This window comes from Elephas maximus, chromosome 6 (assembly GCF_024166365.1).
Source record: "Elephas maximus indicus isolate mEleMax1 chromosome 6, mEleMax1 primary haplotype, whole genome shotgun sequence".
Lineage (NCBI taxonomy): Eukaryota > Metazoa > Chordata > Mammalia > Proboscidea > Elephantidae > Elephas > Elephas maximus.
This window is the reverse complement of record NC_064824.1, coordinates 29,165,248-29,187,919: the sequence shown is the minus strand read 5'-3', so window position 1 is coordinate 29,187,919 and position 22,672 is coordinate 29,165,248. Positions and strand designations below refer to the sequence as shown.

At 44.2% G+C, this 22,672-nt stretch overlaps 1 protein-coding gene across 3 annotated transcripts in view; it reads right to left on the bottom strand.

Moving 5' to 3' along the window:
* The window catches only part of MGAT5 (alpha-1,6-mannosylglycoprotein 6-beta-N-acetylglucosaminyltransferase), a 425,977-nt gene extending 405,660 nt beyond the window's left edge, over positions 1-20,317 (bottom strand). For all 3 annotated transcript variants that reach the window (XM_049889210.1, XM_049889214.1, XM_049889212.1), the window contains exon 1: positions 19,838-20,317. The gene's annotated coding sequence lies outside the window, so the exon portion shown is untranslated. The remainder of the gene's footprint in view (positions 1-19,837) is intronic.
* Positions 20,318-22,672: the final 2,355 nt, after the last annotated feature.

The window sequence follows — 22,672 nt, the reverse complement described above, 5'->3', positions numbered from 1 at the left end:
TAGAAATGTCAACCCTAGAACCCTAAGCACCAAACAAAGGGGTACAGAACTCAAATCAAGCACCAAATGGAATAAGAAACTGATAGAGAACAGAAAACCAGGAAAGCTACAGAATGGAGGTCTGCTACTAGCTAACGTGGCATGGATTCGCCATCTTAGACCTTAGCTACCAAGAATGTGGACAGGGAGTATGGAAAGGAAATTCACAGAGCTCCCAACAGGAGACTGAGCAGCCACTGCACACATCACATCCTCTCCTTTCTCTCCTATCTTGCACCACATGCTAAGCACTGCATCCCCAAACAGCACTGGTACAGACCACTGGACCCTGCCATGCACTGCCCCCCTCCGCCCAGCACCACTCCGTCGGCCCAAGTATGTACTGCCAATGACCATTCCCGCCCATCCCCTGCCTCCCTTTGCTGAACATGCCCTTCTGAACCACAGCTGAGGACCAGCCCTGCCTACCTGGGCAAGGAGGTAAGAAGTACCACGCCCACAGATGAGCAAGCAACAAAGCACACCCAGCCTGCCTGCCCAGAAATAACCAAGTAAAACAAAAAAGCAGGATGAAACAAACAAATCTACAATCGATCAACGAAGAAAATAATTCCTCAATGTTCCGAACACAGCAGACAATATCAAAACATTAAAAAAAAACAGACCAGGATGGCTCCAGAAAGCAACCAAAATAAAATACCAGATGACCTTCTGGTACAAGAAAAGGCACTAGAATTTCCTGATATGGGATTCAAAACTCTAATATTCAAGGCTCTCCAAGAGGTTAAGGTAAACTTGGAAAAAAATTGATGAAATCATGGAAAATACAGGCAAGATGAGGGAAAACACAGACAAAGTAATGGAAGAAATGAGGAAAATAATACAGGAACAAAAGTCAAAATAAAGAAGCAACTAGAAACAACGCAAAAAAACAGTAATTAGAAATCCAAAAGATAAACAACAAGGCTTCATAAATGGGCAGTTCAAGAGAAGGTTTTAGAAGCAAATCTGAAACAACGTTTAAGACACATCAGTGAAACTGAATACAGATCCTTGGATACAACTTTGTTTGAGGAAAAATCATAGAAAAGAATGAAGAAAAATGAAGAAACCCTGAGAACGACCTAAGATACAATCAAAAGCAAAAATCTGCATGTGATCGGAGTTCTAAAACGGGGCGGGGGGAACGAAAAACACAGAGAAGTTATTGAAGATTTGCTGACAGAACACCTCCCTAATATCATGAAACATGAATACCTGACCATCCAAGAAGCTCAACAAATCCCATACAGAATAGACCCCAAAGAAAATAACCAAGACGTATCATAATCACACTTACTAAAATCAAAGACAAAGAAAGAATCCTGAAGGCAGCTCAAGAAAAACAAAAAGTCACATACAAAGGGGAAAAAATAATACTACGCTCTGATTACTCCACAGAAACCATAAAGGCAAGACGGCAATGTGATGACATGTATATAAAACTGTGAAAGAAAAAAACTGCCAACCAAGATAGTATAACCTGCAAAACTCTTGCTCATATATGATGGCAAAATTAGGACATTTCCAGAGAAACAGAAATTAAGAGTATACGTAAAAATCTAAACAAACTTACAATAATTATTAAAGGCATTTCTTTGGCTAAAAAATCAACATCAGAAAACAACCTGAATCCAGGATACCGGACAGCAACAGCCAGATACCAACAGAGGTAATGAACTCTCAAGGATAAAACAAAACTAAAAGGTTTACAACAAGGAACCAGAGAGGTCAATCTGTAAATGACAACAACATCAGAACAATAAAGAAGAAAATAAATGGTGTAGGCATAGAACTTTCAAATGGAGAGGAAGTCAAGGCATTATCAAGTAAAAAAAAAGCCGGGTTTAAAATTAGGAAGATAAGTGTAAATTTCAAGATAACCACAAAGAAAGTTAACAAACCTACTCAAGAAAACAAAGAAATATATAAAGTAGCAATAAACACAAAATCTACAAAAAACAAAAGAAACAACAACAAAAAAATTCACAAACAAAAGGAATTCAGCACAGGACAGTAAGAGGAACAAAGAAAACCTCAGCACCATGAAAAAGGCACTACAAAATGGCAGCAACGAACTCACACCAATCAAAAATCACATTGAATGGACATGGCTTAAATGCATCCATAAAAGAACAGGGAGTGGTAGAATGGATTAAGCAAATAGGACCCATCAATATGATGTGTATAAGACACGCCTTAGAAACAAAGAAAAAAATTTATTAAAAATCAAATGATGGAAAAAAATGTATCAAGCAAAAAAGAGGAGTGGCAATACTAATCTCAGATTGTTTTAAAACAGACTTTAAAACAAAATCCACCGTAAAAGACAAGTAAGGACATTAAAAAAAAAAAAAAAAAAAGGACATTAGATAATGATTAAAGGGACAAGCCACCATGAGGACATAACCATAATAAATATCTATACATCCAATGACAGGGCTCCAAAATACATAAACTCTAACAGCACTCATCATGGATTGAATTACGTCCCCCAAGAAATGTTGTATTAACTTGGTTAGGCCACGATTCCCAGAATTCTGTGGTTGTCCTCCATCTTGTGATTGTAATTTTATGCTGAGAGGATTAGGGCGGGACTGTAACACCACCGTTACTCAGGTCCAATGTAAAGGGAGTTTCCCTGGGGTATGGCCCGCACCATCTTTTATCTCTCAAGAAATAAAAATAAAGGGAAGCAAGCAGAGAGTTGGGGACCTCAGACCACCAAAAAAGCAGCACCAGGAGCAGAGTGCATCCTTTAGACTTGGGGTCCCTGAACCTAAGAAGCTCCTCGACCAGGGTAAGATTGAAGGCAAACACCTTCTTCCAGACCCAACAGAGACAGAAAGCCTTCCCCTGGAGTCAAAACCCTGAATTTGGACTTGTAATCTACTAGACTGTGAGAAAATAATTTCTCTTTGTTAAAGCCATCCACTTGTGGTATTTCTGTTAAAGCAGCACTAGATAACCATGACAGCACTGAAAAGGAAAACTGGCAGCTTCACAATAATAGTAGGAGCCCGACACGCCACTCTTGGTGAAAGACGGAACATCTAGAAAGAAACTCAACAAAGATACAGAAGATCTAAAGGCCACAATTAACCAAGTTTACCTCACAGACATACACGGAACACTCCACCCAACAGCAGTAAAGTACACATTCTTTCCAAAGCACATGGAACGCTATCCAGAATAGACCACATCCTAAGCCACAAAGCAGCCCTCAACAAAATCTAAAACACTGACATAATGCAAAGCATCTTCTCTGACAACACTATCAAAGAAAAATTAATAACAGGAAAAGCAAGGAAAAAAAATTAATTACGTGGAAACTGAATAACACCCTGCTTAGAAATCACTGGGTAATAGAAGAAATCAAAGACGGAATGAAAAAATTCCTAGAATCAAACAAGAATGAAAACACATCATACTAAAACCTTTAGGACATAGCAAAGGCAGTCCTCAGAGGTCAATTTATAGCAATAGATGCACACATCAAAAAAGAAAGGGATAAAATTAAAACGTTAGCTACACAACCCAAACAAACAGAAAGAGAACAGCAAAAGAAGCCCACAGCCACCAGAAGAAAGGAAATAATAAAGATCAGGGCAGAAATAAATGAAACAGAGAACAGAAAAACAATAGAAAGAATCAACAAAATCAAAAGATAGTTTTTGGAAAGGATCAACCAAATTGACTAACCACTGGCCAAACTGACAAAAGAAAAACAGGAGAGGATGCAAATAACCCAAATAAGAAATAAAATGGGGAACATTATAACAGACCCAGCCGAAATAAAAAGGATCGTAACAGAATACTATGAAAAGCTATACTCCAACAAATCTGAAAACCTAGAGAAAATGGACATATTTCTGGAAAACACACTACCTACCTAAACTAACACAAACTGAGGTCAAATATCCAAACAGACCCCTAACAAGAGACTAGATTAAAAAGGTAATTAAAACAACTCCCAAAAAAAAAAACCCTAGCCCAGATGGTTTCACTGGAGAATTCTGCCAAACGTTCAGAGAAGAGCTTGCACCAGTACTGCTCAAACTATTTCAGAACACAGAACAGGAAAGGATACTTCTGAATACATTCTATGAAGTCAGCATAACCCTGATACCAAAACCAGGCAAAGACACCACAAAAAAAGGAAAATTACAGACCAATATCTCTAATGAATAGCAATGTAAAAATTCTCACAAAATTCAAGCCAATACAATTGAACATCACATAAAAAAAACAATACACCACAACCAAGTGAAATTTATACCAGATACGCAAGGATGGTTCAACATTAGAAAATCCATCAATGTAATTCAGCATATAAATAAAACAAAAGAATCACATGGCCATCTCAATCGATGCAGAAAGGGCATTCAATAAAGTCCAGTGCCCATTCCTGATTAAAAAAAAGTCAATAAAATAGGTAGAAGGGAAATCCCTCAACATAATAAAGGGGGTCTCTACATAACCAATAGCCAACGTCATTCTTAACAGAGAGAGGCTTAAAACATTCCCCTTGAGAAGAGGAACAAGACAAAGATGCTCTTTATCACCATTCCTATTTAACATTGTGCTGGAAGTCCTAGCTAGAGCAATAAGGCAAGAAAAAGAAATAAAGGGCATCCAAATTGGCAATGAAGAAGTTAAACGGTCGCAAGATATGATACTATACATACAGAACTCAAGAGATTCCATAAGAAAACTACTGGAACTAATAGATTCAGCAGAGTAGCAGGTTACAAGATTAACAAACAAAAATCAGTGGAATTCTTATATACCAATAAAGAGAACTACGAAAAGGAAATCAGGAAAGCAATACCATTTATAGTAACCCCTGAAAACAAATACTTAGGAATAAATCTAACCAGGGACATAAAAGGCCTATACAAAGAAAACTACAAAACACTACTAAAAGACACCAAACAAGACCTACATAAATAGAAAAACATACCATGCTCATGGATAGGTAGACTCAACATTGTGGAAGTGTCAATTCGACCCAAAGCAATCTACAAATGCAATGCAATCCTGATCCAAATACCAACAGTATTCCCTAACGAGATAGAAAAACTAATAATTAACCTTACACGGAAAGAAAGGAGGCCCCAGATAAGTAAAGCACTATTGAAGAAAAAGAATAAAGACAGGAAACCCAGGTGGCATAGCGGTTAAATGCTACGGCTGCTAACCAGAGGGTTGGCAGTTTGAATCCACCAGGCGCTCCTTGGAAACTCTATGGGGCAGTTCTACTCTGTCCTATAGGGTAGCTATGAATCGGAATCGATTTGAGGGCACTGGGTTTAGGAGGACTCATACTACCTAACCTCGGAACCTACTCCACAGCTGCAGTAGTCAAAACAACCTGGTACTGGTACAAGGACAAACACATTGACCAATGGAACAGAATCAAGAACCCAAGTGTAAATCCATCCACTGGCGGTCACTTGATCTTTGACAAGGGCCCAATGCCCACTAAATGAGGAAAACGTAGTTTTTTCCACAAATGGTGCTGGAAAAACTAGATGTCCATCTGTAAAAAAATGAAACAGGACTCATACTTCACACCATACACAAAAATTAATTCAAAATGGATCAAAGACCTAAATATAAAACCAAAAACTATAAAGATCATAGAAGAAAAAATACGGTCAACACTACAGGTCTTAATACACAGAATAAATAGCACACAAACCATAACTAACAACACACAAACATCAGAGGATCGATAACCGGGATATTCTAAAAATTAAACACACTCATCAAAAGATTTCACCAAAAGAGTAAAAAGTGAATGTACAGGCTGGGGAAAAATCTTTGGCTATGACAAATCCGACAAAAGTCTAATCTCTAAGATCTATAGGAAAATTCAACGGCTCTACAACAAAAAGACAATCCAATTACAAAATGGGCAAAGGATATGAACAGACACTTCACGAAAGAAGACATTCAGGCACACAAGGAAATGCTCATGATCACCAGCCACTGTTGTTGTTGTTGTTAGGTGCCAGCAAATCAATTCCCATTCATAGCGACCCTATGTAAAACAGAACAAAACACTGCTTGGTCCTGTGCTATCCTCACAATGGTTGTTATGCTCGAGCCCATTGTTGCAGCCACCATTTGTCAATCCATCTTTTTGCAGGTCTTCCTCTTTTTCGCTGACCCTCTGCTTTACCAAGTATGATGTCCTCCAGGGACTGATGCCCCCGTGATAACATGTCCAAAGAATGTGAGACATAGTCTTGCCATCCTTGCTTCTAAGGAACATTCTGGCTGTACTTCTTCCAAGACAGATTTGTTCATTCTTTTGGCAGGCCATGGTATAATTCAATATTCTTCACCAATACCATAATTCAAAGGCGTCAATTCTTCTTCTGTCTTCCTTATTCACCGTCCGACTTTCACATGCTTATGAGATGACTAAAAACACCATGGCTTGGGTCAGGCGCACCTTAGTCCTCACGGTAACATCTTTGCTTTTTAACACTTCAAAGAGGTCTTTTGCAGCAGATTTGCCCAATGCAATGTGTTGTTTGCTTTCTTGACTGATGCTTTCATGGATGTTTCATGATTGTGGATCCAAGTAAAATGAAATCCTTGACAATTTCAATCTTTTTCTGCATTCATCATGATGTTCCTTATTGGTCCAGTTGTGAGGATTTTTATTTTCTTTATGTTGAGGTGTAATCCATATGGAAGGCTGTAGACTCTGATCTTCATGAGTAAGTGCTTCAAGTCCTCTTTACTTTCAGCAACCAAGGCTGTGTCATCTGCATAACACAGGTCGTTAGTGAGTATTCCTCCAACCCTGATGCCGTGTTCTTCTGCAATAAAGTCCAGGTTCTAGGATTATTTGCCCAGCACACAGACTGAATAGGTATGGCGAAAGGATACAACCCTGACGCACACCGTTCCTGACTTTAAACCTCGCAGTATCCCCTTGGTCTGTTCGAACAACTGCCATTTGATCTATGTACAATTTCCTCATGAGCACAATTAAGTGTTCTGGAATTCCCAGCCTTCACAATGTTACCCATAATTCGTTACGATACACACAGTTGAATGCCTTTGAACAGTCAATAAATCACAGGTAAACATCTTTTGGGTATTCTTTGCTTTTAGCCAGGATCCATCTGACATCAGCAATGACATCACTGGTTCTCTGTCCTCGTCTGAATCTGGCTTGGATTTTTGGCAGTTTCCTGCCGATGTACTGCAGCAGCTGTTTCTGAATGATCTTCAGCAAAATTTAACTTGTGATATTAATGATACTGTTTGATAGTTTTCACATTTAGCTAGATCACCTTTCTTTGGAATAGGCATAAATATGGATCTCTTCCAGTTGGTTGGCCAGGTAGCTGTCTTCCAAATTTCTTGGCACAGACAAATGAGCACTTTCAGCACCACACTAGCCATTAGAGAAACACAAATCAAAACTACAATGAGATACCATCTCACCCCAATATTACTGGCATGAATCAAAAAAAAAAAAAACCAGAAAATAGCAAATGCTGCGGAGGCTGCAGGAAGACTGGAACTTCTATGCACTGCTGGTGGGAATGCAAAATGGTACAACCATTTTGGAAAACAATATGGTGCTTCCTTCAAAAGCTAGAAATAGAAATGCCATACGATCCAGCTATCCCACTCCTAGGAACATATCCTAGAGAAATAAGAGCTGTCACATGAAAAGACACACCTATGTTCACTACAGCATTATTCACAATAGCAAAAGGATGGAAACAAGAGAGGAATGGTTAAACGAACTATAGTACATACACACAATGGAATACTACGCAATGATAAAGAACAATGATGGATCACAAAACATCTCACAATATGGATGAACCAGGAGGGCATCAGGCTGAGTGAAACAAGTCAAACACATAAATCAATCAACACAAGGCATAATGTATGAGACCACTATTATAAAAACCCATGAAAACGTTTACACATAATCTTTGATGGTTATGAAAGGGGAGGGAAAAACACTAAACAGACAATAGATAAGTGGTAAGTTTGGTGGAGGGTAAGAGAGTACATAATACTGGGTAAGTCAGCACAATTTGACCACGGCATAGTCATGGAAGCTTCACAAACACATCTAAACTTCGTAAGGGACTGAATAACTGGGCTGAGGGCTGGGGACCACGGTCTCGGGGAACATCCCAGCTCAAATGGCATAACATAGTTTATAAAGAAAATGTTCTACATCCTACTCCGGTGAGTAGCATCTATGGTCTTAAAAGTTTGTGAGTGGCCATCTAAGATACTCCACTGGTCCTACCCCATCTGGAAAAAGGGAGAATGAAGAAAACCAAAGACACAACGGAAGGATTAGTTCAAAGGACTAAAGGACCACAACTACCACAGCCTCCACCAGACTGAGTCCAGCACATCTAGACTGTGTCCAGATCCCACCACCAACTCGTCTGACAGGGATCACAACAGCAGGCCCCAGACAGAGCTGGAGATAAATGTAGAACAGAATTCTAACTCACAAAAAAAGACCACACTCACTGGTCTGACAGAGACTGGAGAAACCCCATGAGTATGGCCCCAGACACCCTTTTACTACAGTACCGAAGTCACTCCTGAGGTTCACCATTCAGCTAAAGATTAGACAAGCCTATGAAACAAAATGAGGCTAAATGGGCACACCAGCTCAGGGGCAAGGATGAGATGACAGGAGGGGACAGGAAAGCTGGTAATAGGGAACTCAAGGTCAAGAAGGAGTGTTGACATGTCCTAGGGTTGGCAACCAATACCACAAAACAATATGTATATTAATTGCTTAATGAGAAAGTAATTTGCTTGTAAACCTTCATCTAAAATACAATTTAAAAAAAAAAACTGACAACAGCAACTGGAAAGATTAGACAAGAATCCTAGGGGGCAGTGAGTTTATGTTAATGCGGGAGGAACAACAGGGAAAAGGAGGGTGAGAATGGTTGCATAACTCAGAGAATGTAATCAATGTCACTACATTGCACATGAAGAAACTGTTGAATTGGGGTATGTTTTGCTGTGTATATTCTCAACAACAACAACAAACTAAATAAAATTTAGAAAAAAAATGATCTTTAAAGAACTGTAATGTTCAAAAAAGCAGGTCTGAAGGACAAGTTCTTATGTCTTGATTTAGGAGACAATATTGGATTTAGGAGACAATAGACAACTCCTTGTCCTAGAATGTGACTCAGCTGGAGCAGGACTCACAAGGACTCACAAGGATACATCAACTGGGCTCTGAAAAGCATGAAGACAACAGCTAGAACAATCTTGGAAAACATCTTTTAGGAAAGCTTTCACATAAACAAATCTTAAAGCACAAAAGACCCACATACTTTCCTCTCTTACCTTTTCCTATCAGCATTTAGTGAATAGTAAGATTTGTTGGGCCAATGAAGACCCTCCAGAATGTCATTACTGAAACCTGTACCGATGATTACTAAGAAAGACAATTCAAGATGCAGAATCATGGTGGCTTAACAGCTTTTGGCCAGTCTGCGAAAAGGTGAAGCTTTCAACGGTTTGGGCCATTTGTAATGTTAATATCTACTGATCATTCTGGACTTGGGAACACATGGCTCTGGCAGCATGCTTGTCTGTTTCCTACCTTTGCCTCTTTGAATATATGCCCAGTAAAGCCTTTCTTTTTGCTTTCCCCAACCTTGTGATATTTTTACACTAGAAAAGCCTAAAGTATAATCTTAAAAGAATATTAGTGAAAAAGTAACCCAAAATGCTGCTCTTTAAAAGGACACTAAAAACATTCCTTACGCTATTCAAATATCTAATATGAGCTGTGTATCAGTTAGCAATTGCTGTATAACAAACTTCGCCAAAACTGAGTGGCTTAAAATCATTTCTTACTTCTACAACTCTGCAGGTCAGTTGGGTGGCTCTAGGGATCTAGGGCAGGCTTAGCTGACCATGGCCAGACATCTCTGGAGAATAGAGAATGGGAGCAGCTGAGAGCTCAGCTGGGAGCTGGCTGATCTAGGATGGCCTCAGCTGCCACAAGCTGGCTCACCTCCTCCTGTCTCCCAGACCTCTCCGTTAGGCTAGCATGGGCATGTCCCCATGGCAGTGGCAGGGATCTGAGAGAGCAAGCCTAATCATGTAAGATACAATTAGAAACAAGCAGGTGCTTTTTAAACATTGCTTATACATTTACTAACATCCCAGTGACCAAAGCAAGTCACAAGACCAATTAATTCCACTGATGATGGGAGTGGCGAATACAAAGTTTCAGGGAAGCATGTCCAGATATGGGGAGGCGATTATCAGGGTAATTAGTACAATCAATCTATCACAGGCAGTGTCTGTTTTTTATCATCACTTGACAGAAGCAAGCAGTCCTGGTGGCACAATGGTTGAGTGCTCAGCTGCTAACTGGAAGGTCAGTGGTTCGAGCCCATCAGCTAGTCCGAGGGCGAATGATGTGGCGGTCTGCTTCTGCAAGATTTACAGCCTTAGAAATCCTATGGGGCGGTTCTACTGTGTCCTATAGGGTCACTATGAGTCGGAATCGACTCCATGGCAGTGGGTTTGGTTTTTTGGTTTGGCAGAAGGAGAAACATTTTCCATTCTTTTATGTTTTCCCTTTACCATTTCTCATTCTGTTTGTCCACTATCACTTCTAAGGCAGACGGGAACAGTGAAAAGAATGCAGGCTTTAAAATCTAAGAGATAGTTTTGCACCTTGGCCCTGCCACTTCTGGCTCTGTGACCCTGTGCAAGTTTCCTACCATCTTTGTGCCTCAGTTTCCTCATCATAATAGTAGGACTGCTGACAATTAGACAAGCTAGACTAGCTCAATGTCTGGCCACGGCAGACTTCAACTTTTATGCACATAATCACGGGCTTTGGGGAGAACCGGTTTGGATATATTCATAAAGGACAGGAACAAGGAAATAAGCAAATTTCCTGTAACAGCAAAGTTACTTTACATAACGAAACAGTTTCTTTACAGAAAGAATAAAGAACTATTTCCTTACAAAGAGTTTTGAGGACTGAGGTAGGCAGAATAATGACCCTCCAATATGCCCTCATCCCAATTCCTGGAACCTGTGAATATGTTACCTTATGTGGCAGGTGTGATCAAGTTAAGGGCTTTGAGATGGGCCAGTAGCCTGATTATCCAGGTGGAGCCAATGTAGTCACATGGCTCCTTAAAGTGGAGGTCTTTTCCCAGCTGTGGTCAAAGAACTAGCTTGATAGCAGTGGGCCAAGGACTCAGCTCAATATTGCTGACTTTGAAGATGGAGGAAGGTGCTGTGTTAGTTTCCCACGGCTGACATAACAAATTACCGGAAAATAGGTGGCTTAAAACAGGAACTTCTCTCACAATTCTGGACGCTGTAAATCCAAATTCAGGCACAGTCATGCTCTCTTTGAAGGCTCTAGGGGAAGATTCTTCCTTGTCTCTTCCACTTTCTGGCAGCCCCAGGTGTTCCTTGGTTCTCTGGCAACGTAACTCCAATCTCCACCTCCCTGTTCACATAACCGTCTTCCCTTTGTGTCTCTCCTCCTCTTGGAAGAGCACCAGCCATACTGGATTAGGGCCCATCCTATTCCAGTATGACCTGGTGTTAACTATCTGCATCTGCAAAGACCCTATTTCCAAATACATTCCCATTCACAGATACTGGGGGTTAAGGACCTCAACATACTGGGGGTACAATTCAACACATAACATGGCCCAAGAGCCAAGGAATGTGGGTAGTCTCTAGAAACTGAAAAGGGCAAGAAAACAGATTCTACCCTAGAGCCTCCAGAAAGGTATGCAGCCCTGCCAACAGCTGGATCTTAGCTGGTAAGACCCAAGCTGGACCTCTGATCTACCGAACTATGAGAGAATAAACGTATGTGAAGTCACTAAGTTTGTGGTAATTTGTTACAGCAGTTAATAGGAAACCAACAGAAGAATGAGAGAATCCTGAAATGCGGACAATGAGGAAACAGAAAATCCTCTCAAAGTCACTGGTTGAGGAAGAAACTCTGGAACTTGGAGAATATTAACCAGGCACAGTACCAAAAATGTAAAGTAGAATCTGATTCTCCTCATAGAGGCAGTTAGAGAAAAGGCAGTATCATAGAATAAGCAACTCATTATCATGAAAAACACTTAATCGCACTTTATTAGAAAGTACAATAAAATCATTATCCATAATACCTTCAAGGATCTCCTAGCTATAGCTCCAACAGACATGTATTAGGGGAAAATCCATATTAACAAACCCTCCTGTAGAAGCGTTCTGGAGACTTCATTTACTGAGGGTTACGCCAAACCTGCAGTTCCAGCTATGATCACTCTCGCTCTTTTTATAGATGGCATTAATAACAAGGTAAAAAACCACAGCAGTGTGGGGACACACACGTTTTCTCCCTCCCTCTCTCTCTCTCTCTCTCGTTTTCTCTCTCACATACATGCGCACACACTTTTTCTCTTACACACACAGGCACACACGTTTTCTCTCTCCACACGTTCTATCTCACACGCACACACATTTTTCTGCACACACGTGTTTTTCTCTCACTCACACACATGCACACACACATTCTCTCTCACACACACGTTCTCTCTCTCACACACACACACAGTGCCGATCTGCTGCCCTTCATAAGCCCAGGAATTACACTCACCGTGATAGAAAACATGGTCTACAAAAAGCCCACTGACTGATTTTAAAAAAGAGAAATCTGAAAAAGCACAACAACAAAATAAGACCTGGAAATTAGGGCCCCTCCTAAGAATATTCTTAAGCAGGAATTTTAAAAACTCCAGTAGGTGAGTGTACCAAACCCAGCTAAAAAGGCACAACAGTAAAACCCCACAAGTAAGAGAAGCTATGGGGTGCCTCATTTTAGGACGAGGAACTGGCACCATAAAGCACTTAAGTGGCTGGCATTAGACAGACCACTAAGTGTAGAGAGGCCTCACCTGCCCAGGCTGGAGTTTACCCACAATGCCACACTGCCATGCTCATCGTTCAGCAGAAACCATGCGGCTCCAGTGTGCCAGGCGCTGTGGGGCCAACGGGAACAGGGTTTCCAATCTGTTCCTGGTGAAGCTCTATAATCCTTCAGAAACCCTTGGGGCTGGGTATGTTCTTTTGGAACAAACCTTGGAAAACAACATTCTATTTCTGGAGCTCGCTAGATGTCACAACCACAAACAAAGAATGTAGAAAGTTCATAACACCTATAAATAGGAAGTTCATAACACTTACCTCAGAGAATTGTACTTGTAAGCACTTAATAACATACATTAAGAGACTACCTGCATGACAATTTCGCCTTTAAATCTGGCAAGCATTAAGAGTTAAAAATCAAATAAGGGCACCAAACTGTACATGTTAAAATTATTTAATATGTAAATTTTTATATATATTAATACCACAATAAAAATAAGTTAATTAAATAAAATAAGCGGAGGGGAGGAAAATGCATCACTCTTAGTCACTGGAGACTAGAATTTTATTAAGAAAAGCGATCCAGACAGAGAAGCTTGAAGCTGTGTTTGCAGATGTCTTAAGTAACACTGGGGAAACCTCCGAGGGTGAACATTACTGGGAAGGGGGCTAAAGGGGGTTAAAGTTCCCCTTCCCCGACAAAGCTCCACTGGGTGCTACTTCTAAACTTTGACTCCTCTAAAAATTTACAGGAGAGTGGAGAGGAAGTATACTCAACAGAAATACTAACAAAGTTACCAAAGGGAGACACATTATATTTAGCAGGAGGATTAGGCAATGCTTCTTTAAAGACCAATCAGGGAAGGAACCGGTCATTTAGAAAACTCGTTGGCATGAACACTAGAAAATAAAAAATAGATGTTCCAGATAACAGATGTTTTTTTAAAAAGCAGTTACAAGGAGATCGATATCAAACTTCCTTGTTCTTTGGGAGTAGTTGTTTTAGGGTAGAGCAAGATGAGGACACGTAAACAGAATCTGGCCTGGCTGTGTGGCAGTGTCAACACCTAGCCACTTTTCCCAGGCCACGGCACCACGTAACCACAAAGTTCCACAAGCTAGGTCATCTTCTACTCTGAATCTCAATTTTCCAGGAGAAAAAACAGCGTCACTAAGGAAAGAGGAGGAGCCCTGGTGGCGTAATGGTTAAGCGCTCAGCTGCTAACCAAAAGGTTGGTGGTTCGAACCCATTAGCCGCTCCATGGGAGAAAAGACCTAACGACCTGCTCCCAAAAGATTACAGGAAGGAAACCCCATGGGGCAGTTCTACTCTGACATATAGGGATGCAATAAGTCAGAGTCGACTCGACGGCATACAACAATGAGAAAAGCGGGTTATTTCTAGGCTGAGGAGTAACATGCAAGGCTTTTTATTTTTACAAAGGAAAACACTCCAAAAGATAGTAATAATAATAAAGTACCGGTTCTTTTAAGGTATGGAGTCCTTGGGTGGTACTAACAGTTAACACACTCAGCTTCTAACCAAAAGGTTGGAGGTTTGAGTCCACCCAAAGGTGCTTCAGAAGAACGGGCTGGCAATCTATTTCCGAAAAATCTGTCATTGAAAGACTTCTGGAGCACAGTTCTACTGTGACACGTATGGGTTCCCACAAGTCAGAATCAACTCAATAGGAACTGTCTTTTTCTTCGTAAGCATTTCAGCTGTCTACCAGCAAGGACAAAAACAATGTGAGCCCCCCCGCCTTTTTTTTAAATCATTATTCAATAATGAAATTTCATTTAATTTCTTTATCCTATCTCCTTTGTCACATGTACAGAATTATACAACATTAGCACTGAACAGAACCTTGGAGCTGTTTCAATCCTCTTACTTTTCAACCTAATAAGTGAGGCCCAAAGTGGTTCTAGGGGCTGCATTAGTGTGTTCTTCATTTGCATATTGCTTTATAAACCAAAAACCAAACCAAACCCATTGCCGAGTAGACTCCAACTCATAGGGACCGTAAAGAACAGAGTAGAACTGCCTCCTAGGGTTTTCAAGGAGCGCTTGGTGGATCTGAACTGCCCACCTTTTGGTTAAGCACCTGTAGCTCTTTACTACACCACCAGGGTTTCGACACTGCTTTACAGCTGAACTTGTTCAGACAAGACAGCTCTGAGGTTTTGAAGATTTAAAGTGATTCCTCCAACCCCTCCCACGCATACGTGAACCCCCCTCCAGATGTGACGAAGTCAGGGAGCGATGCATTTAATTTTGGCGTGGAAAGAAAATAAAACACCCCATAACGCGCAAACGTAGCTCAGGTCCCAACTCTTCCAGCTTGAGAACATGGTTACAGTGTTAAGGCTCCTGGGACCCACCCTGGCAGCTTTCCAAGAGCTATTAGTTTGCATTAACACACTGGAAGAGAAGATCAGATAAATCAAAAGTGAGAACGTAATTTAGGAGGATATCTTTATATCCTAGCACCAGCACAGTGCATGGTGCATGGTGAGTGCTAGATAAACATTCGGTGAGCATGCCTGCAAGCCAGCATCTCAATTACAGCTGCAGTTGGTTTTTTTATGAGGACCCAATCAGCTGCTGTGAGTCAACGCCAACTCATGGTGACTCCATGGGTGTCAGAGTAGAACTGTGCTCCACAGGGCTTTCAACAGCTGATCTTTCAGAAGTAGACTGCCAGGCCTTTCTTCCAGGGTACCACTAGGTGAACTCAAACCTCCAACCTTTAGGGTAGCAGCTGAGCGTGTTAACCATTTACACCGCCCAGGGACACTTGATGGAGACACAGGATGAAAATACCTATTGGGACATGGCTTTGGTTAGGCATTTTATGAAGACAGGACTGGGGAGGGCTTTACTTAAATTCAAACAGAAATTTAAAAGTATAACCACCTTATGGCTATTAAGAATGACTCTACAGTTCAAAGCAATTATTAACTTTAAAGGCAGCTTGGTTAAAACTTGCACTGACAAGTCCCAGCTGCTTATTTATTTCCCGCCCAAACCTCTCAACTATCACCAACATGCCACTCCCCCATCTCAACATATAAAATTATTTTTTCTCTTTTTTAAGTATTTGGGTTCTGGGACACGAAAACCTTCCTTCAGCCAAAACCACCAGTCAACTGTTCACCTGACACCAGGAGCCTCCCCCAGATTATGACATGCCCCACAGCAAACTCTCCACAACCCGGAGACAAAGCTCCCGACAGCACAGGCTTTCTTGAGACCTACTATAATAGTAACAGGAGTATCTGGATGATGGATACAGTTACCACCCTCGGCTGCTAACCAAAAAGTTGAGGTTTGAGTCCACCAAGAGACACCTCGGAAGAAATCCCTGGTGATCTACTTCCAAAAAAAAGATCAGCCATTGAAAACCCCATGGAACACAGTTCAGTTCTACTCTGACACACATGGGGTCGCCATGAATCAGGATGAACTGAAAGGCCAATTGGTGTACTATAATAACATCAACACAGATTGCCAACCCCAACCCTAGCTTACTGGAGCCAGGAGGCCACACCACCCAAGAATGAGAGAAGAGAGATGAGTCTACTGATCCTGGGAAAGGACAGAGCAATGATCTCTCTGGGTGGACACAGAGTGCAAAAGGACATGAACTTCCCAACCCTTTCTAGACACCTCTGCAGGGGACACAGGTCACTGCCTGTCCCTTGCCAAAATCAATCTGGGGATTCCTCTGCAGTGACTTAGACCCCAAGCCATGCAAAGCATCAGGAAAAGTCGTGTCAAATGTGACAGTGACATCCAGAAAGGATTCCGAGCAGTTTCAAGTTTTCTAGACACCCCTGCAGGGGACACAGGTCAGAGCCTGTCCCCTGCCAAAATCAATCCGGGGATTCCTCTGCAGTGACTTAGATCTCAAGCCATGCAAAGCATCAGGAAAAGTCGTGTAAATGTGACAGTGACATCCAGAAAGGATTCAGAGCAGTTTCAAGTTTTCTAGACACCCCTGTAGGGGACACAGGTCAGTGCCTGTCCCCTGCCAAAATCAATCCGGGGATTCCTCTGCAGTGACTTAGATCCCAAGCCATGCAAAGCATCAGGAAAAGTTGTGTCACATGTGACAGTGACATCCAGAAAGGATTCGGAGCAGTTTCAAGTTTTCTAGACATCTCTACAGGGGACACAGGTCACTGCCTGTCCCCTGCCAAAATCAATCCGGGGATTCCTCTGCACTGACTTAGATCCCAAACCATGCAAAGCATCAGGAAAACTCATGTCAAATGTGACAGTGACATCCAGAAAGGATTCGGAGCAGTCACACTCCTCAAAGGCAGAGCCAAGGGCCTTCCCTCAGCTAGGCTCACGGGAGGAACTCTGGCATTTCAGCACTTTTGGAGGCCAGCTGGGCAGAAGGCTGGTTGGCTATTTTTAAACTGAGAAAACTGAATGGGAAGGGAGAAAATTTGGATTCTAGTGATCTCCTGAGATCCTTTCCAGCTCCAAGATTTCTACCAAAGAGCACCACATACGCACATACATATGCACATGCTTCCTTATAAAAATGTATATGGATGTGTGTATATATAAACAAGGATGGTATCCGCACTGCCAAACACCGAGCACTTGAAGTACTCACTGCCAAGGACATCAAAAAGCCCGTGAGCTGCTTTGCAGCAAGGCTTATGCCACTGACAGATTTGGCCAAAGCCCCCAGCCCTCCTGCCATTGCAGTCCCACCTTAAAACCAACTGCCAGCAACATCTGCTGGAGCCAGTGCTGCAAAGCCCCAAACCAGGACTGCAGACTCCTTGCCCCTAGTGACTCCAGTCAGAAGTGTCCCAGACCCGGCAAGGGAGGCTGGAACAAAAGAGGAGACGTAAGGAAAAGCCAACTACCGAGGGCCAGCCCAATCTCTGTGCCCAGGTACCCAGCTCCGCCAGAGACAGATGACAACAGGTGAAGCTTATTTCTCCTCCTGGTGGCTAAAATGGGCAAAAAGGTCACCCTCTTCCCCTTCCCATCACCTCACTTTTCAGGGCCTCTCTCCTTAAGGTTGATACATGGACATGAAGTCGGTAAATGGAGAGAGCTAACAAGGCCTCTACAAAGGGGCGCTTTGCTGTACTCCTGTGACAAACCAATCTGAGGATGCCCATCACAGCCCTGAAGAATGGCAGCAAAAAGAATTTGTAGGAAAGGAGGGGTAGGTGGAGGGGGTGGGAACGGATTCATCAAGGCATATTTGAGGTGACTGTCCTTCAGGAACTGTTTTGTGACAATGGAATTCTGATCCTGAGTCAAGACACGAGATGTGTAAAATGACAAAAATTTTTGTTATTAAAAAAGGATTCAGGATGCGTATGTCTGCCTGACAAAGGACTGTACTCTCACCGAGTAAAAACTAATTAAGTAGACAGGTCCTAAAAATTTGAACTGGGAGACAGCCCCACCTCCCCACTTGCCTTTCTTTAAAATGAGATCCTGACCCTAACACTGATGCAAGTGTGCTTAGAGGTGGACTGCCATCTCACACAAACCTCAGCTTTCCCTTCCCCAACTCCACAGCCCCAGAAGTGCCCAACCGCCCCTAAATGGGCCGCCAAACTGGCCAGACACGGCGTCCGCCTTGGGCAGGGCCTGGTGGTCAGTACCAGGAGTGCCAGGCTCTAGACCTAGACTCCTGCACCTCCAGAAACCATACGCCTCGCCTTGTTCTGGCAGCCCACAAGGCGCCGGGCACCCTAAAGGCGCTACAAACGCTGCTGGGCAATGCAAGCGCCACCCCTTCCCTCTTCGGCTCGGAGACTACCAAACCACGGCTTTGTGTGTGACTGCGAGTGTGTGTGAACGTCCCCGGTCTCACACACCCCCTTCCACCGAGCCTGCTCATCGCGCAGGGTCCGAGCGCGCGGCAGGCGCACTGCCAGCGGGTCCATTCGTAGCCAGCCCAACTACCAGGCCTCTGGCCACCCGGCCTCGGACCCAGCCCCGGGGAACTGAATGACATCCACGCCCCTGTCCCCAACCTCGGGGGCGGGAAGCAAGAGCCGCGCCAGGAACCCAGCCGAGGCGAGGCAGGCTGGGGGTCGCGTAAGAGCCACATGCGAACGAAGCGACCCCTACTCCCGCGTCCTGCCGCCCCCAACTTTGCAAGCCGCGCGGGCCTGGCGGGGGCCGGGTCCGCTAGCGACTCAGCAGGAAGTTCCCAGGGCCGCACTGAGCATGCTCTCGGGGAGTGTGTGCGCGGGTGTGGGCTCTGCGCTCCCCGTAGCCTCCCGGGCTGGGCAGCCCCGCGGAGCGCGCCGGCAGGATCGCGGTCCACCCGCCAGCCCCGTGGCTTGGGGGCAAGCCCGAGGCCTCCCACGCCCCGGCCCAGAGCGTCCGCCTACCGCATCCCTCCCCTCCAGGGGTCCCAGGCCAGCCTTCCTCGCTCCTTCCCAGTGGCCCGTGCCTAGGTCTCGGGGACCCGAACCCGGCCCACGCCTGCAGCGTGACCCCACTGGGCTCTTCCGCGGTCAGAGCGTCCATCTGCTATCCGCGGCCACTCGCCTCCCGCCCGCGCAGCCGGAGCTTCCTCTGGATTCTCCCTTAGACAGCCCAAAAGCCCCCTCTCCACGGGCCCTGGAGGGCTTCAGCTTCCCCTCGTGAAGGGCTGCCCGGGAAGGTGGGCGCCTCAAGGCGCGTCCCCAGGCTCCACTTCGGGGCCGGGCACCCACACAGGCGGCTGAGGGACGGCGGGCGAAAGCTGCCCCCGATAGGGACTCCCCGGCCGGTGCCCGGCTCCCCGCGCCCCCCGCGATCCACTCTGCGTGCATCTCCCCGCGGGGAGAGCGAGCTCCGACAGGGTCGCCTAGACCCAAAGGCTCTTACCTTCCTACTAGGCGGCGGCGGCAGCAGCAGCAGCAGCAGCAGCAGCCGGCGTGCCCGCCGGCCGCTATCTCCCCGGGGCCCGGGGCGCGCGCGGCGCCCGCAGCTAGCGGCGCGTTTACCTGGGCTGGATCGCACCCGGGCCAGCCACAGCCCCCGCCGCGAGAGCCGCAGGGCCGCCGCCGAGCGGGCCGCGGCAGGGACGGTCTACAAACTCCCAGCCCTGGCGGGGCCGCGCAAGGCGCGTGCACACTCAGTCAAGACGCGCCAGAGACGCTGCTCCGAGGGATCAATTGGCCAGGGCGACAGACTGTCCGCAATTTCTTCCTTTCCTCCGGTACCCGAGGTCTCCAACTTCTCCCGGCTTCTAGGCTCGCGTTTTTCGGAGGCAGGGTTCTGACCAGGGACGTCCTGCAAATTCCCCGCCCTCGCCGGCGGAGCGCTCAGCCAATTCTGAACGCCCCAGTCTGTCAGGGGCCGTCTGTAAACTCTCAACCCTGTCGGAGAGGACTTCTCCCAGTCCTCTCAATTCCGCAGCCCAACGGAGAGACTAGCGAGCAAGGCCACCTGATCGCGGCCATAAATAACGTTTTAGCAAGGTTAGGGGCAGTGTTCAAACGCTGATTTGACGACGCATCCTCCAAAGTGGTGCAGTCCTGGCCGCTAAGGACCAGAGGCCTTCCAGCAGTGAGGCCTGGTGAGGGGCAGACTGTGGGCTGCACCACCTACCGGTGCCTGCAACTTAGTGAACCCACTGAGCCTCAGTTTCCACCTTCGTAGAATGGATTATATGAAGCAGTATCAGTTTCTGCCTCTTGTTTTTTATGACCTTGGGCAAGCTATTTAAGCATTTCAGTTCAGCCTTTTTTATAACAGGAGAATAATACTTGCTTCTCCACGAGGTTATTGAGGATGAAATGAACTGTATATGCCTGGCGCATAGTAGATAATAAACGAATTCTGATCCTCTTTCTCTGGCCTCTCCCGCCTCCGGATTTTATGAGCACTCTGGGCTTGCTAGCTGAACGTTGTATGGTTAGACCTTGGGTAAGTTCAGAAAGAAATAAAACACATCCCATGCCCTGAAGGCTCCCCAAAGAACATTGGCTGACATGACAAATTTAACCAAGCCCCACGAGAGAGAATGTTGCGCGTTTACATCAGTGAGCGCTATATAACGTCCTTAGGTGCTATCAGAAAAGGAGGGAAGGTTGCCAGGTAGATCACCTTGGGGTGGAACCATGGAAATGAAAAAGTTCATAACCCCTAGCAAGTTCTAAGCCCTGTAACCAGTTACTACATCCGTTTACACTGTGAATAAGGGTTTATGTTCAACTTTCCCTGACCTTCCCTGCAGGATTTCTCCACAGCATCTCGCTGTCCCTCCTAGAATCTTCTTCTTTGACTTAGACCATCCCACCCATCCTCCACAACACAGGTTTTAAAAACTGAGGATCATGTAATTTTAGATTTTAGAAATGACTTAGTCCAACTCCATTTTGCAAGTCAGCTCCCAAGGCTAAGTAGCTAGTTAGGGAGGGCTCCCAGCGTAGTGGTTAAGTGCTACCGCTGCTAACCAAAAGGTCTGCAGTTCGAATCCATCAGGCACTCCTTGGAAACTCTAGAGGGCAGTTCTACTCTGTCCAATAGGGTCGCTCTGAGTCGTAATCCACTCGACTGCAATGCGTCTGTGTCCAGGACCTTAGTAAACACACCTGTGGCCTCTCTGGCATGCAGCTAGCTCTAGGCTTTGGACACATTAGGTCAGTCCTACCTTTAATCTTCAAGCTGCAGGAAATGACTCTAACACTTACTGACCAGATGAATGCCAAACTGTCAGCCACTTGATCCTCAGCTATCAGAAACTGTCCAGATAACACTCAAATACCACAAGGAAATCCGCACAGAGGGCAATTGAAAAGACAATTCCTCTTAATAAGTAAAGACCTTTTAGTGAAGTTCCAGGAACGTTCCTAGGCAAATATTTCCCTCAGTCCCTTGGAAGAAAATGTCTCAAGCGCTCTTCAGGCCCAGGGAGGGAAATAGAAGAATGGTGACATCTGGTGGTCAGGACTTTCTGTGCTTTGGATACAGATCCTTCAGATTCCAAGCATAATAGATTCACTTTGAAACCAAGATCTCAGGCTGCTTAATAATTTTACCACCTGGTCACCTAGAGATTTCGGAAACACATCAGTCAGTTAAACTTCATGGACTCACTGCTATAGAGGGCATTTGAAAAAATAGAGGGCATTACAGATGGTTATTATTTCAGAATTTTTGAAAAGGTGTATGTGTATACAGAGAATACAGTGTATATATATATATATAATTCTTTTTAAACACCCAAATCCATTGCTGTCTAGTTGATTCCAACTCCTGGTGATCCCATGTGTTACACAGTAGTACAGTTCTATTGGGTTTTCTTGGCTGTAACCTTTAAGGAAACAGATTGCCAGGCCTTTCGCATCACTGCTGGGTGGGTCCAAACTACTAACCTTTAGATAAGTAGTTGAGTGCAAACCATTTGTGCCACCTAGGATAATTCTTATGTACACAAATATATATGTATTTTATGCATGGGTGTTATATTCTATTTGTTTATATAAATTATATACTTGCAATGCCTTCGAGGGAAATTAATACTATCTGAATCTTTTCCCCATAGAGTTAAGATTATAATTTGTAATAATAATTGGTAAAAGACATAGCTTGTAGACATAAAGATGGTTACTGGGATGGAGTTCTATATTTCATCATGTCCTCTCAAGAGAGAATTTATTGCAAATTGAGGGGGGTGGGGAACATAGTGGGATTTCCATAGTGAAAGGGCTGGGA